The sequence below is a fragment of the Aquila chrysaetos genome, chromosome 5 (genome assembly GCF_900496995.4).
Source record: "Aquila chrysaetos chrysaetos chromosome 5, bAquChr1.4, whole genome shotgun sequence".
Taxonomy (NCBI): Eukaryota; Metazoa; Chordata; class Aves; order Accipitriformes; family Accipitridae; genus Aquila; species Aquila chrysaetos.
Genome location: NC_044008.1, coordinates 23,137,297 through 23,149,125, shown reverse-complemented (window position 1 = coordinate 23,149,125; position 11,829 = coordinate 23,137,297).

Below are 11,829 nucleotides of genomic sequence, written 5' to 3'. Positions count from 1 at the left end.
AAGAAAACAGACCTATTAATATAGAAAATATTATAAATACAGATGAAATTGTGAAGGTGTATTAGAGTGTAAGAAATCTTTCTTAATTAAGGTAAAAACCTGTCTTCTTATGCAATAGATCAGTCATAAGCAGATGTTTCCATTAGTATCAGGTAAGCAGTCATCTTCCTGATGTATTAAAAATTCAACAAATACAGCTAATCTGCATTGATTCACCTCTCTCTATCCTTAGACTGCAAGATCTCAGACCAGAGACTCTTTTCCTGAATGTTTGGAAAGTGTTCAGTAAATTGTGGGCACTAGCATAAATAAATAATAATACCATAGTCACTGGGGACATTTAAGTAAAATTACACTCTGCTTTAACTATTAAGCTCCTCTTCCAAAATCCCAGATGAGCAATGGTGTTCAGAATCCTGGTTTTCATTTATCTTGTTTCATTAGGAGTTTCCTTCTAGCAAAACAGAACTGTAACCATACATGTCCTGTTCAAGTACTCTTTCCCCATGCACTCGCCGATGCTCAAGACAATCCCCCTTTCTCAAATGCTGTGGGACAGATTCTGTTCTATTTGCTGCTTCTAAGTTCTTGTTATGTTCTTTTGAAAATACAGTGTCAGCCAGAACTTAAGAGGAAAGAAACTCAGTCTTCTTTGGGGAGCTGTTTATTGTGCTTAAGGGATGCTTAAGTCAACAGATGAGGTAAGGGAGTCATCGCATGGAAAAGAGAAGATGCCAAGAAGCACTGAGAAGCCAGCCAGCCCTCAGGGAGAACGACAAGAACTTCCCAGGGAAGAGGAGGCTGGACAGTGTTTGCTGTAACTCAGCAGGTCACTGAGCTGGCTAAAGCAAGGACTCACCTGAAAGAGCAGTTATTGATTTTTATTGTTTTTTCCTTTTTGTCTTTCTTAAGAGCTTTTCGTTCTCTCAATTTGAAAATTTAATTCTCTAGTTCTTATTCAAAAGAAGTTTGCCTTAAGGTTAAAAAACCCAACAAACGGCCTTTAGTCTTTTGAGAGCATTTAATACAAGAATGTAATATAAAAATATTGTTTAATATAAGAATATAATACAAAAAACTTTGTCTAATGCAGGGTCCCATCACACACTTCGGGAACAGAAAGAGGACTGCCCTCAGTGCTTTCCACACCACGGAGCAAGGATGGAGTCTTTCATGCTGGGAGGTTTCACTGCTGTCAGAAGTGGAGCAGTAAGTGTGAAAGAAGGAAAAGAGTGGAAAAATAGGAGATATTTTGAATGATAACAGGCCTCCTCACCTCCCCACACACCAAATGTCCTCCTGCAGGGAGGACGGGTGCAAAAGAGAACACACAAAAGAGAGTGAAGAGTGAAAGCAAAGGAAAGTATCTGAGGAGAACAGTGAAAAGGGAAATGAAGGATAAAGGAAAGCTGGGAATCATGAGATCACTGGCAGCAAAAGCAGAAAAACAGAGCAAGAGAACTACATAAGAAGGTGTTTCTTTCCTGTCATCCAGATAACTCAGTTATCCTAAACTGAGTCAACTAACTTCTTGTGATACTGAGTTCAAGAGTAAGGAGGCAGCTATTGCTCTGATGAGATGACATGAGATCACCTGAGACAGGTGACAAAGGTTGGAGGTAAATGTTCCAGAAGAATTGGAAATGGTATAAAATACACATCATGCACCAAAACAAGTAGTCCTTGCAAAATTATACTTTCAAAAAAAAAAGGAAGATGGCATAAATGCTCAACTCCTTAACCCCGAACACCTGGAAATGAGATGTGCTTTTTAGAAAGTAGTTTCTAATGCCCTTTGATCTCCCCATGAAAAACAAAGTTAGAATGGGGCAATGCTATAAGGTAAACATGGATTTTGTTGGTACAGCCCCAATTTTTAACTTTTTTTTAAAAAAAAGGATAGTTTAAACAAAACAAAAAAAACCCTCACAAATCCCCTTTTCTTTAACCACAAAGCTTGTCTTCATTTAAGTTTGCAGGACCTGCTGCCAGCTGAGATAAACTGTATCTCAAGAGAAACGCTATAGTTGCAGGGGTGGGGGGAGTACACCACCACAGTCTTTCTTTCCTCTTCTTCCAGTGTACCAGCCAATTTGTGCTTTGCAGACAGACCTGAACAATATGCAACAGCAAGTCTTCCCTTCCTCAGAGGGGAGGAATAAAGGCTGAGATCTGTTTGAAAGCAGTAATTCTATCTGTGACTAATACTTTTCCAACTTCTGCATCCCTTTAGATGTCAAGATTATATATATTTCCCAAAATTAAGTAGATAGAATTAATTAATGTAGATACATAAAGCCGGGAGAAAGTAAAAATGACAATCCTGTGGCCAGAAAATTCTCAAGTTGGGAATTTAGGTTTGCATCTATCCCAGAGTATTGCCATATATGAGTAAGCATCAGAACAGAAGGATGTGTTACATGGGGTTCTCCGGGGGTCTGTCCTGGCTGCAATACATTTCAGTACTTACTCCATAATTCAGAGAACGCATATTAAATTTGCAGATGGCAAGAACCTAGAAGGAAATGAAAGTATTGCAAAGGACAAAATAATCTTGACAAAAATGGAAATGAGGTCTGGGATAAAAAAACAGAATGCACCCCAACAGGGACAAATTGAAGATATTCTAAAAGCAAATGAACCACAAAAATACAGAACAGGAAATAGCTGATTAGAAATCAGTTCTGTAGAAAAGGACCTTGAACTATATCAAACAGGAGGTGAACATAAGTCAACATCAAGCTATGGCAGGTTTCTTTAGGTTCCAACAGGATTCTGCATGCACCTGAGAGCCAGAATATATTGTGCATAGAGTGTGGAAAACCCCTTCTGCTCTGCACTACAAGGCATGACTGTGATACTGCCTTGTTCTCACAATACAAAAATAAATAAGTAAATAAGTAAAAACTCGTGTGGGCCAACTGGAATAATGCAGAGGAGAGCTGCAAGAACAGTTTTAGGAAACATGACCCTGGAGGAAAGATGGAGCAGTGAGGTTGTGAATCCAAAGAACGTAAGACACGACACACTAACAGCCCTCAAGCCCATAAAACACTGCTGCAGGGAGGGATTGAACAGTTAGTTCCCCGTGTCCATCCAGGAGAGGCGAAAAAGTAACAGGCTTAAATTTTAACAACCAGGTTTCCACTTCAAGACAAGGAAATTTTCTCTGTTGGCAAGAGTAATGAAAGGCAGGAATGGATTGCCTGAAGAAGAGGTCAGACAAAACTTCCTCGAGAAAGACAACTGACCCTGCCTTGGAGTAAAGATACACTCCAAATGTCCCTTGCAGCCCTATCATTCTCCGCTTGCCTATATATTACAGAAAAAAAAAAGAAAAAAAAAGTTATCATCCTGCATCCTTTAAAAGCAATCTCTTCATGATGACTAGCCGACCTCTTTCACTGATTAGATAACCGTGCCTTGCTGTGTTCTTGCTTCTCGGCCCTCTGCAGATTAGCACATGGGCTTTACTTGGTCCGGAGTGGCAGCCTCTATTCTCCAATTTCCTGCACATACACCAGGGCTATTTCTGCTTTCTCTAAGCAATGCTCTACAGAGCATACAAAAGCCTTTATGGATGATTAATAGCTAGCTTTCAAGGCTTAATGATTTGGCTTAGAAACTACATCTTATAGATCAGTCAGCTAATCTAGATCTTGGCCAGCTTCTCTTCTGCTCTTTCCAACAGACAGAGTAAATATTCAGCTCAACATCTCTCATGCTTTCAATCATTTTTCTCCATTACTAACCACCTATTCAGACGACTATTCCCAAGTTGCACCACTTTGCTCAACAGACCATCACTAGCGCATTCCCAATGGACAAGCAGAGAAACCTTAAACCTTGATCAAAACAAAGTGTCACTAAAGACACAGAAATAATTCAGGAATTAGTCCAGTTTTCCACTTTTGTGTATTCTGTTTTCCAGTTTTCGGCTCTGCAATGATGAGACTGCTATATCTAAGGGAGAACACACCATTTTACTACACGTTGGGCAATGTATACAATTTCAAACAGCAGAAGTTCTTTCCTTCTGTTAGTGGAAGAAAGATGAATAATAATGTTAAAATTAGTTACAGCCAGTATGTGGTAGATGGACTGTTGCCATATGGTGGTTATGTAAATTAAACGACAAAATAAGGATCTAGCATTTATAAGCAACTTTTGCACACTTCAGAAAGCCAGTCTGCCTGTGCAATACCTACTAGCCTCCACTTACGGGAAAAGAAGACATCAAAAAAATGCTTTTTTCCAAGACACTGAACAATTATTTCAAGGAAAACACAAACCTTTTATTTGCCTAACATACAAAGAATATTAAATCCAATCACCACTCTCATGCGTTATACAAAGTAGTCTTGTTCTCCAATTAACTTAAACGTCTATTTTCACTTAGTAAAATGATCTCCCAACAACGCATGGCTGTGTTGCCTGTCTGGAAAGGTGCCTGACCATACTTTATGGATGATTTAAATGCCCAAACTTAGGGCAAAGATGATTTCTGTCCAGAAGCCGTCAAAGCCACCTACCTTTTTCCTTGACTAAATAGGGGATTTAGGGCCAGCTTAAGGAGTCCTGATACTCTATGTACCTGTCATTGAAACATAAAATGGGGGCTTCAGACAGGTGGGCAAGGTGCTTCCCCCACCATTGCTCAGGAAACTTTAAATATATTCTAGAGGCAGCATTTCAGACTCCATATGTAGCTATCATGTAGGAAAGTGTAGAGGCACTTACTATGTGTATTTTAAAATATTTCAGCAGGCAGGGACAATAGCTATCAAGAGAGACAAGTAATTGGATCAGAAATCAAAACCCAGTTTCTTCTAAAGCTGGATCACTATATTAAGACACCAACTCTCATTTCTCAGGTTATAATGAAAGTATAGCACCTGCTATGGAAAAATAAAAGTTGAAATTAATTATGGTACATAACAGCTTCATGAATCCTTGACATACAGCACAGATTAGATTCAGGACTCCTACTGTCCCACCACAAAAAAACATGAATATTTTTTCTCTAACCATATGCACAGAGGCTAATTAACACAAAATCCTTTTTCCTTACTGAAAAAGAAGTCTTCAGGCTTTATTAGAAGAACAGGAAAGCAATTAACTAAAGATTAAAGGGCTCCATCTGCACGAAGCATGATAGAAATTGCCAAAAGGAGCAGGAGACAGGTAACAGAGGATATAACAAAAGAAAGGGGAGGGAGAGAGAGAATGAGCAATAGAAGGTTAATGTTAAAATCACGACTGGAGATCTTTCTCAGTAACCTGTTGGAAGTCAGCCAGAGGTGACAGGTCTAATGTAGGCACAAGCTTAGGCAAAAGTCTATGGCCTCTGCTATTCAGGTCAGACTACCTGATGGTCCTTTCCAGCCTCATAAATCTAAATTACACCTGTATGAAGACAGAACTGAATACTAAGCATAAAATCGAGGAAAGGTGTAAATCTAAGTCAAACTAAAAACCTTACATTATCATGATAGCAGAGACAGTATGTAAAAGGCATTAACTGTTTATTCTTGATATCTCTATCCAAGTATATACCCTCTATCAGTCTTCACAGGAAGTGATACATCTCATAGGGAGTAGCTGCTTGGCATCTTTCTGAAGAAAGACTACAGGACTACTCTGCCAAAATTATTATCTTCTTTGACCCTTCTATCATAGGGTAGCACTGGGTTTATAACATATGATCTCCTGTACAGATTTCTTGCACTGGAACTTTATTTAAAAGCCATAAACGTTGCACAATCCTGTCTGAGTGGATCTAATGTAGCTATTTTCCAGCACAACTCGATGGAGGTGGAAGTCCCTATGCAGAAGGTGTCTGTATTAATATAACTTGGTCTTTTGTCCTACGGCAAATTGCAATACACATTAACTGGCTTACTTCCGTCAGCATAAAAGTTGTCATAGTGGATACTACAGACTCGGGAAGGGAAAAAAAGGGAGGTATAGTCTCAATAAGAAGGTCAGTAAGTCCCAGGGGGTCCCAAGGTCCTTTGACACATACTGCTAGAGTGCACAGCAGTCAGAGGTCTTGTCGTGAGCACTCACCTTACAGTAGATATTAGATCTACAAACGGTTCCTGCAACACCATGGACAGATGTAGCTGCCTGGAGGTCTACACAAGACCCTTTCCAGAAACGGGCGCTGCCACGCACCATGCCTTGGCTCACACGCTGTCAGTGAGCGGGGGGAAAAGCCAGCACCATGGGACCTCCTGGGGCTCATCAAAAGCTGAGCATTCCTTAAGGATAGTGACTAGCCTGGTGGATCAGCTAGCAATGAAACCGTGACAGTGAATTTGGCAGGTGGAGCATCCTGTTAATTCATTTCCCCCGCAGACAAAAATAGTCTGCATGTTGGATGAACAGCTTCTCCCTAATGACTGGAACTGGCCATCACTGATATTATCACAAACGCAACAATAGCCCTAAAAGAAGAGCTTATTCCCTCAAAGAGATCAATTCTCTTTTCTCTTGAGACAAAATTGAAGAATTTAATGGAATAGAGCATCTTGTTAATTAAAAATTGCAGGGCACCGTTTATCTATAAGAAACTACTGAACTTCTGCTGGTTTCAGCTAGAACAGAAGGATCTGCAAATCCCAAGCGGACAGCAAGGACTGAAAGTTCATGCTGGTACTGGTAGCATTTCACTCACCTTAAAGCAACACATAGACTGCAATAGGAAAATAATAATCTATTCTAACATTGATGCAACTCATAAACACCTTTCTATGCTGTCAGATGTCTGTTAAAATCATCCGGTTGCGAGGTATATGCTGTAACTGCAACAGCCATATAGGGACAACGGTGGGATGGGTATGAGCATGGAACAATCCTCCAACTGAAGCTCTTCAGAGCCTGGAGCATACCCTTCACTGTACAGAGCTGAAGCTTGAGCTACCTGCGTATCTCCAAGCTTAGGAGGAGCAGGAGATCTGAGCTGGTTGAAAGACACAGCTGCAAGCAGAGATAAGCAGAAGGCCAAAAGAGGAATCACATTCTTGGGAATAGCAAATGACGTATCTTCCCTCATTCTCACATAGGGCTGTGGTGTCGAGGAAGCTGGCAGAGGTATTGCATTAGTCGTAGGTGCTGTGGGCAGCGAAGGGCTGGCGTAGAGCAGGAACACCCCAGGGAGCAGCACGCGTGGGACTGCTCTGCAGGGCAGGATGAGCTGGGAGCTGGGCTGATAACGGTACTGGTGAGCCGGGCAGTCTCCTCACTGACTCAATGCACTCCCACAGTACTCACGCAGCAGTAAGTTTTGGTGTGCAATTTAAGCATTTAGTACCTTGATTCAAGATTTCTGGATGTTCTGAATTGCAGATATAACCGCTGCAGAGCGCTCATTTGCAGCAAACCCATCATTTCACATAAGCATTAAATTTAAGCTGTGCACTGTGTGGATCCAATAAACCTGACACAAAGTGCTACAGAGTGCTCGCACATGCAAATGGGCCCGCAGACAACAGATCGGCATCCATGCATTAAATCCACCATGTCCTGAAGAGGTCTGATTTGACTGTGTGCAAACAGAGTAACTGAGCTCACTGCATATGTTTTAAACAGTATATCTAAACATTTCTTCCCAGGCAGAATCATAAGCTGTGAAAATGAGGGGATCTAATATGGCACTACTGGTTTTAGCCATCATCCAAGACACAGAACAGTCACTATACTGTACACTGACCTGTATATGCCTCATTATAGCTACCAACATAGTATTATATTCCCTGCAGTTACTGCTCAGAACATGAGAGATACTGAGGTATTTTCTTTTTCTGAAAAAGAAAAAAGAAAAAGAAAAAAAAAACAAATGTACTTATTTGGAAAATACATTAATTGGCTTTTGTTATTATTATTATTCTTTTGGCAGAAGCTTTGCTAACTTGAAGTTAGGTAGTCATCTTTACCAAAAATGTAAAGGAGATGGTATCTATCTGTAGACATAACCCTTGTTTCTCCTTTCCAAATGATAAGTCTGGGAATATAATAGGATTCAAGGTCTGAAAACAACACGTTCACAGATACTAAATAACATAACAATGGAGAAATTTCTATTTACAATATCTCTTCCACCATCCCCAAGATAAAGCTTCTGCTTTTTAAAGGGTGGAGGTAATTTTGCTGTCAGTACTTTGCTTTTTAAATGTAGAGCTAAGTTAAATGAAGCTTGGAGGAGGTAACAGACATTAATAAAGTACAATTCCTCTGTTGATAGTCGGCAAGGGATTAAATAACAGCACCAAGCTTGAATGGTATTGAGCTGCGTAGGCTCTTGATCTGTTAATTTTGAGAAAGCATCTGAGCAGATCCTACCTAACAGTGTTACAATGCATTGTCCCCAGCTATCCCACAGCCCTGGGGACAAAAGTTAATGCAATCAAGCAAATTTAAAGTCTTCGTCCTTACAAACATCATTCCAGAATTTCAAATGCCACAACACAGGAACAGTTTACAGAAATCACATTAACGACCCATTCCTATGTCGCAGACTTGACCAAGGCTGACCTTTCCACAGTCGTTTGTCCTCACTTTTAGAATATCCACCTCTTTTTCCAAGGATGTGCTTACAGAATCCTGCTGTACTAAAAGTACTGGTGGATTTGCCACCTCCAAAATCCTTGCCGAGCTCTCTCTCACGATCGCAAACTGCGTGCTGCCATCTCGCGGCTAGTTCAGCAAGTCTCATCCCGGCAAAGAGTTTCTGCCATTTAGCCCTGCAACACCGAGACCCTCGGGGGACAGGTTACAGTAAAAGGAAACATCAGAAATGCCTTTTTTGAAAACAGTTACGACGCAAACTGAAATACCCGAGTTTCAGTCGCTCCTCGGAAAGTCAGGCCAGGGGGAGCTCGGACGACGCCGTCCGACTGCCCACCTTGCCCTTCCCATCCTAGAAAAGGACCGAGAGGTGCAGGTGGGCTCCGGGCATCGCCGGGTTTCCTCTCCACCGGCTCCCCACTCACATTCAGGTTCTCTCCTCAAAAGCCACTGCAGACCTGAAAAGCCTTATTTCTCACCATCTCTGAGCTGCAATGCCCAGTTTTCTTCATGCCCACCCCTCACACCAAGACTTGCTGCTGCTCTGTTTGCAGCCACCGCTCCAAAAACCAGATTCCTTCCCGGCTCAGGGTCTTCCCACTCCTCTTCCGACATTTCCCTGGTCCAGGGAAGAGGACGTGGCAGTATGGCAGCGGATAGACACAGCTTAATAATAACCATAGCCTTACTGCCCTTCCTGTCCACACACAAAACACTTGCCCAAAGCCCTTCACTCTTTATACCAAAATAAAGTGAAAACAAAATTAGTTTTTAAGAATGTGAATGCTGCAGGGCAGGAATTACCCCGTTCCTCTCACATGCGCTTAGTATACAGCAGTTCAAACAAATACATCAGCCTCAAGTGCTTTCACGAGTCTTACCATAGTTACCTAGTTGCTCTGCTGAATTCTATTTATTTATTCATTTATTTTTGCTCCAAAGGTAATAAGAAGGTGCAGCTCCACAACCAGCAACCCCATGCAGAGCACGAGAAACCAGGATTTCTTAATGATTTGAATATAGTTATGTGCTACCATTCACCGGCTCAGAACGGTAAGTTAATGACTATGGAGAAAACAATTCAAGGGCACCAAACCTCACCTGAAAAAAACCAAGAGAAAAACAAGCACTTCACTTCTGATTCAGGCACACAGAAATAGTGAGAAAAATAGGCCTAGACAGGGCCTGAAGATCTCAAGCCATTTACTAGGTGCCTAGTGCAGGGAGAGAAATACTATTCCTGGCAATTGTTTCTCTAATCTATTTTTAAAGGCATAAATATAAGAGGATCCGCACTGTTTCTGCCTGGATCTCTCCCTGCTCTGCCTTGCCTTTTTCACAATCACCTTCTAGGAGACTCCATAACCAAATTTTAAACTCCCAAATCAGTGGTGTTTGTATCACCTCACTCTCCAGAAAAAAATCACTGACCCAACACTATTAAATGCCAAATGGTTTCAAAACAGCTTTCAAAACAGACAAAAAAAAATATCCTACTTCCAATAAATCAAGTTAAGTGTTTAAAGAAGCTAAAATAATAACCAGATAAATAATAATCCAGCATAACATGACCACAGCCAAATAGTGAAATGTTAAAAATTGGACTGGGGACTACACAGCTGAGTAAGAAGATGACCACCTCACTACTTGATGGAAACAGAAAAACGACAGCACCTTCCACAAGGGAAGAGGGGGTTTATGAAAGAATGAGAGAATTGTCCTGTAGCTGTGCTACCGTAGCTATCATAGCTACATGGTTAGTTTTATCCTTTCCTCCTTTAAGAGATCCTTATTCACATATTAAGCCTTGCCCCCCAAAACCTGTTCAAAAAATGATCTTAATGATTCTGCTATTTAGATTACATTGCCCTGCATTGCACCATTGTAGGCATTAGAAACTCATCTACTGAGATGAGTAAATTAGCTCCAAGATACAAAAATATATTGTTCTGTATTTCAAGATGCAGAAGTATCTTAGTCTGGTTTTGAAGCCAAGAATGCTAATCCTTTGCTCGCCATTTCCTTCCACCATGGGTCAGTCCATCACTGTGCATGCATTCACAGAGTTTCAAAGGTATCCTCCATGCTTCTCAGCATGTTTTTCGAAGATGAAATTTCTTGTTGAAAGGAAGTCTCACTCAAAACATAACTGAGTACCTGACTCTGCATTGCTGCAATCAGTTGGTTGCCTTAACATTCACAGACAGATAAGACAAGGAAAACAAACATCCTATCATTGCATCTCAATAAGATGACTGTAAACAAAAAGACAGCTTACTGAAAACAAGAATTTGAAAACAACTCTTCAAAGTGGAATATCTCCAGTATCACCCTGAATAGCAGAAAAGGAAATTCTAAAGTTAGAATCATGAAATAATGATAATTAAACTGTAACTCAGAATAGCAACAGCCAGATCAAGTACAATTTATGAGATGTTTGCATGCTGTTACACTGCAAAAAGTATGGCTTCCACAAATGGAACTGATCCCAGCCTGAGCTTCTAGATGTTACTGACATTTAAGAAAATAGTCCCTTTGATCTTTTAAGCATGGAAGACCATTTTCATACTGCTTAATTTGTTAGTACTTCCAAGCATGTTTCCTACATACTCTCTATACCAGCTGCAAGCATTTTCACTTATAAGAATCTGCAATATCAAACGGTTGGCTTCAGTTTCTAGGAATGGCAGTGCAGCCAAAACTCTTTAAAAGACATTTGTGCATCCACCCGAGGCATTCAGTGTTCTGATATCATTAACACAGTATACTTAAAATGGATCAATCACCTTAATAGGACCCAGACAGATCAAGAGTAGAGTTAACCTTTTCATTAAGAAAAAACACATCTTCTCAAAAAAAAACCAAACCAACCCACCCAAAACCAACAACAAAACAACCCCAAACAAACAAACAAAAATCCCCACAAAATGCTTATGATGTTCCCAAGATGCCACCAATCACGGACTGTTGGAAGAGTATGTTAAATTGTTGAAGACTCGAGTCAGAACAGCCCACCTTGGCACTACTCTTATGTAAACGATGGGACCAGAGAGAGTGTATGCCTACTGTCTTGTCTTGATAACACCACATCGCAAGGGGTAAGACAGTTCCCTCAGAAGGGCATTTACAGGAGACATAGGTTTACCACAGGTAATTCTAGCTTTGGACACCGAGAGGACAGAGGAGGATACTCAATGCATATCACCAAAGATGCCCCTCACAGGCAGGTTTCTGCTTTGCCATCAGTCTCCAAATGGTTCT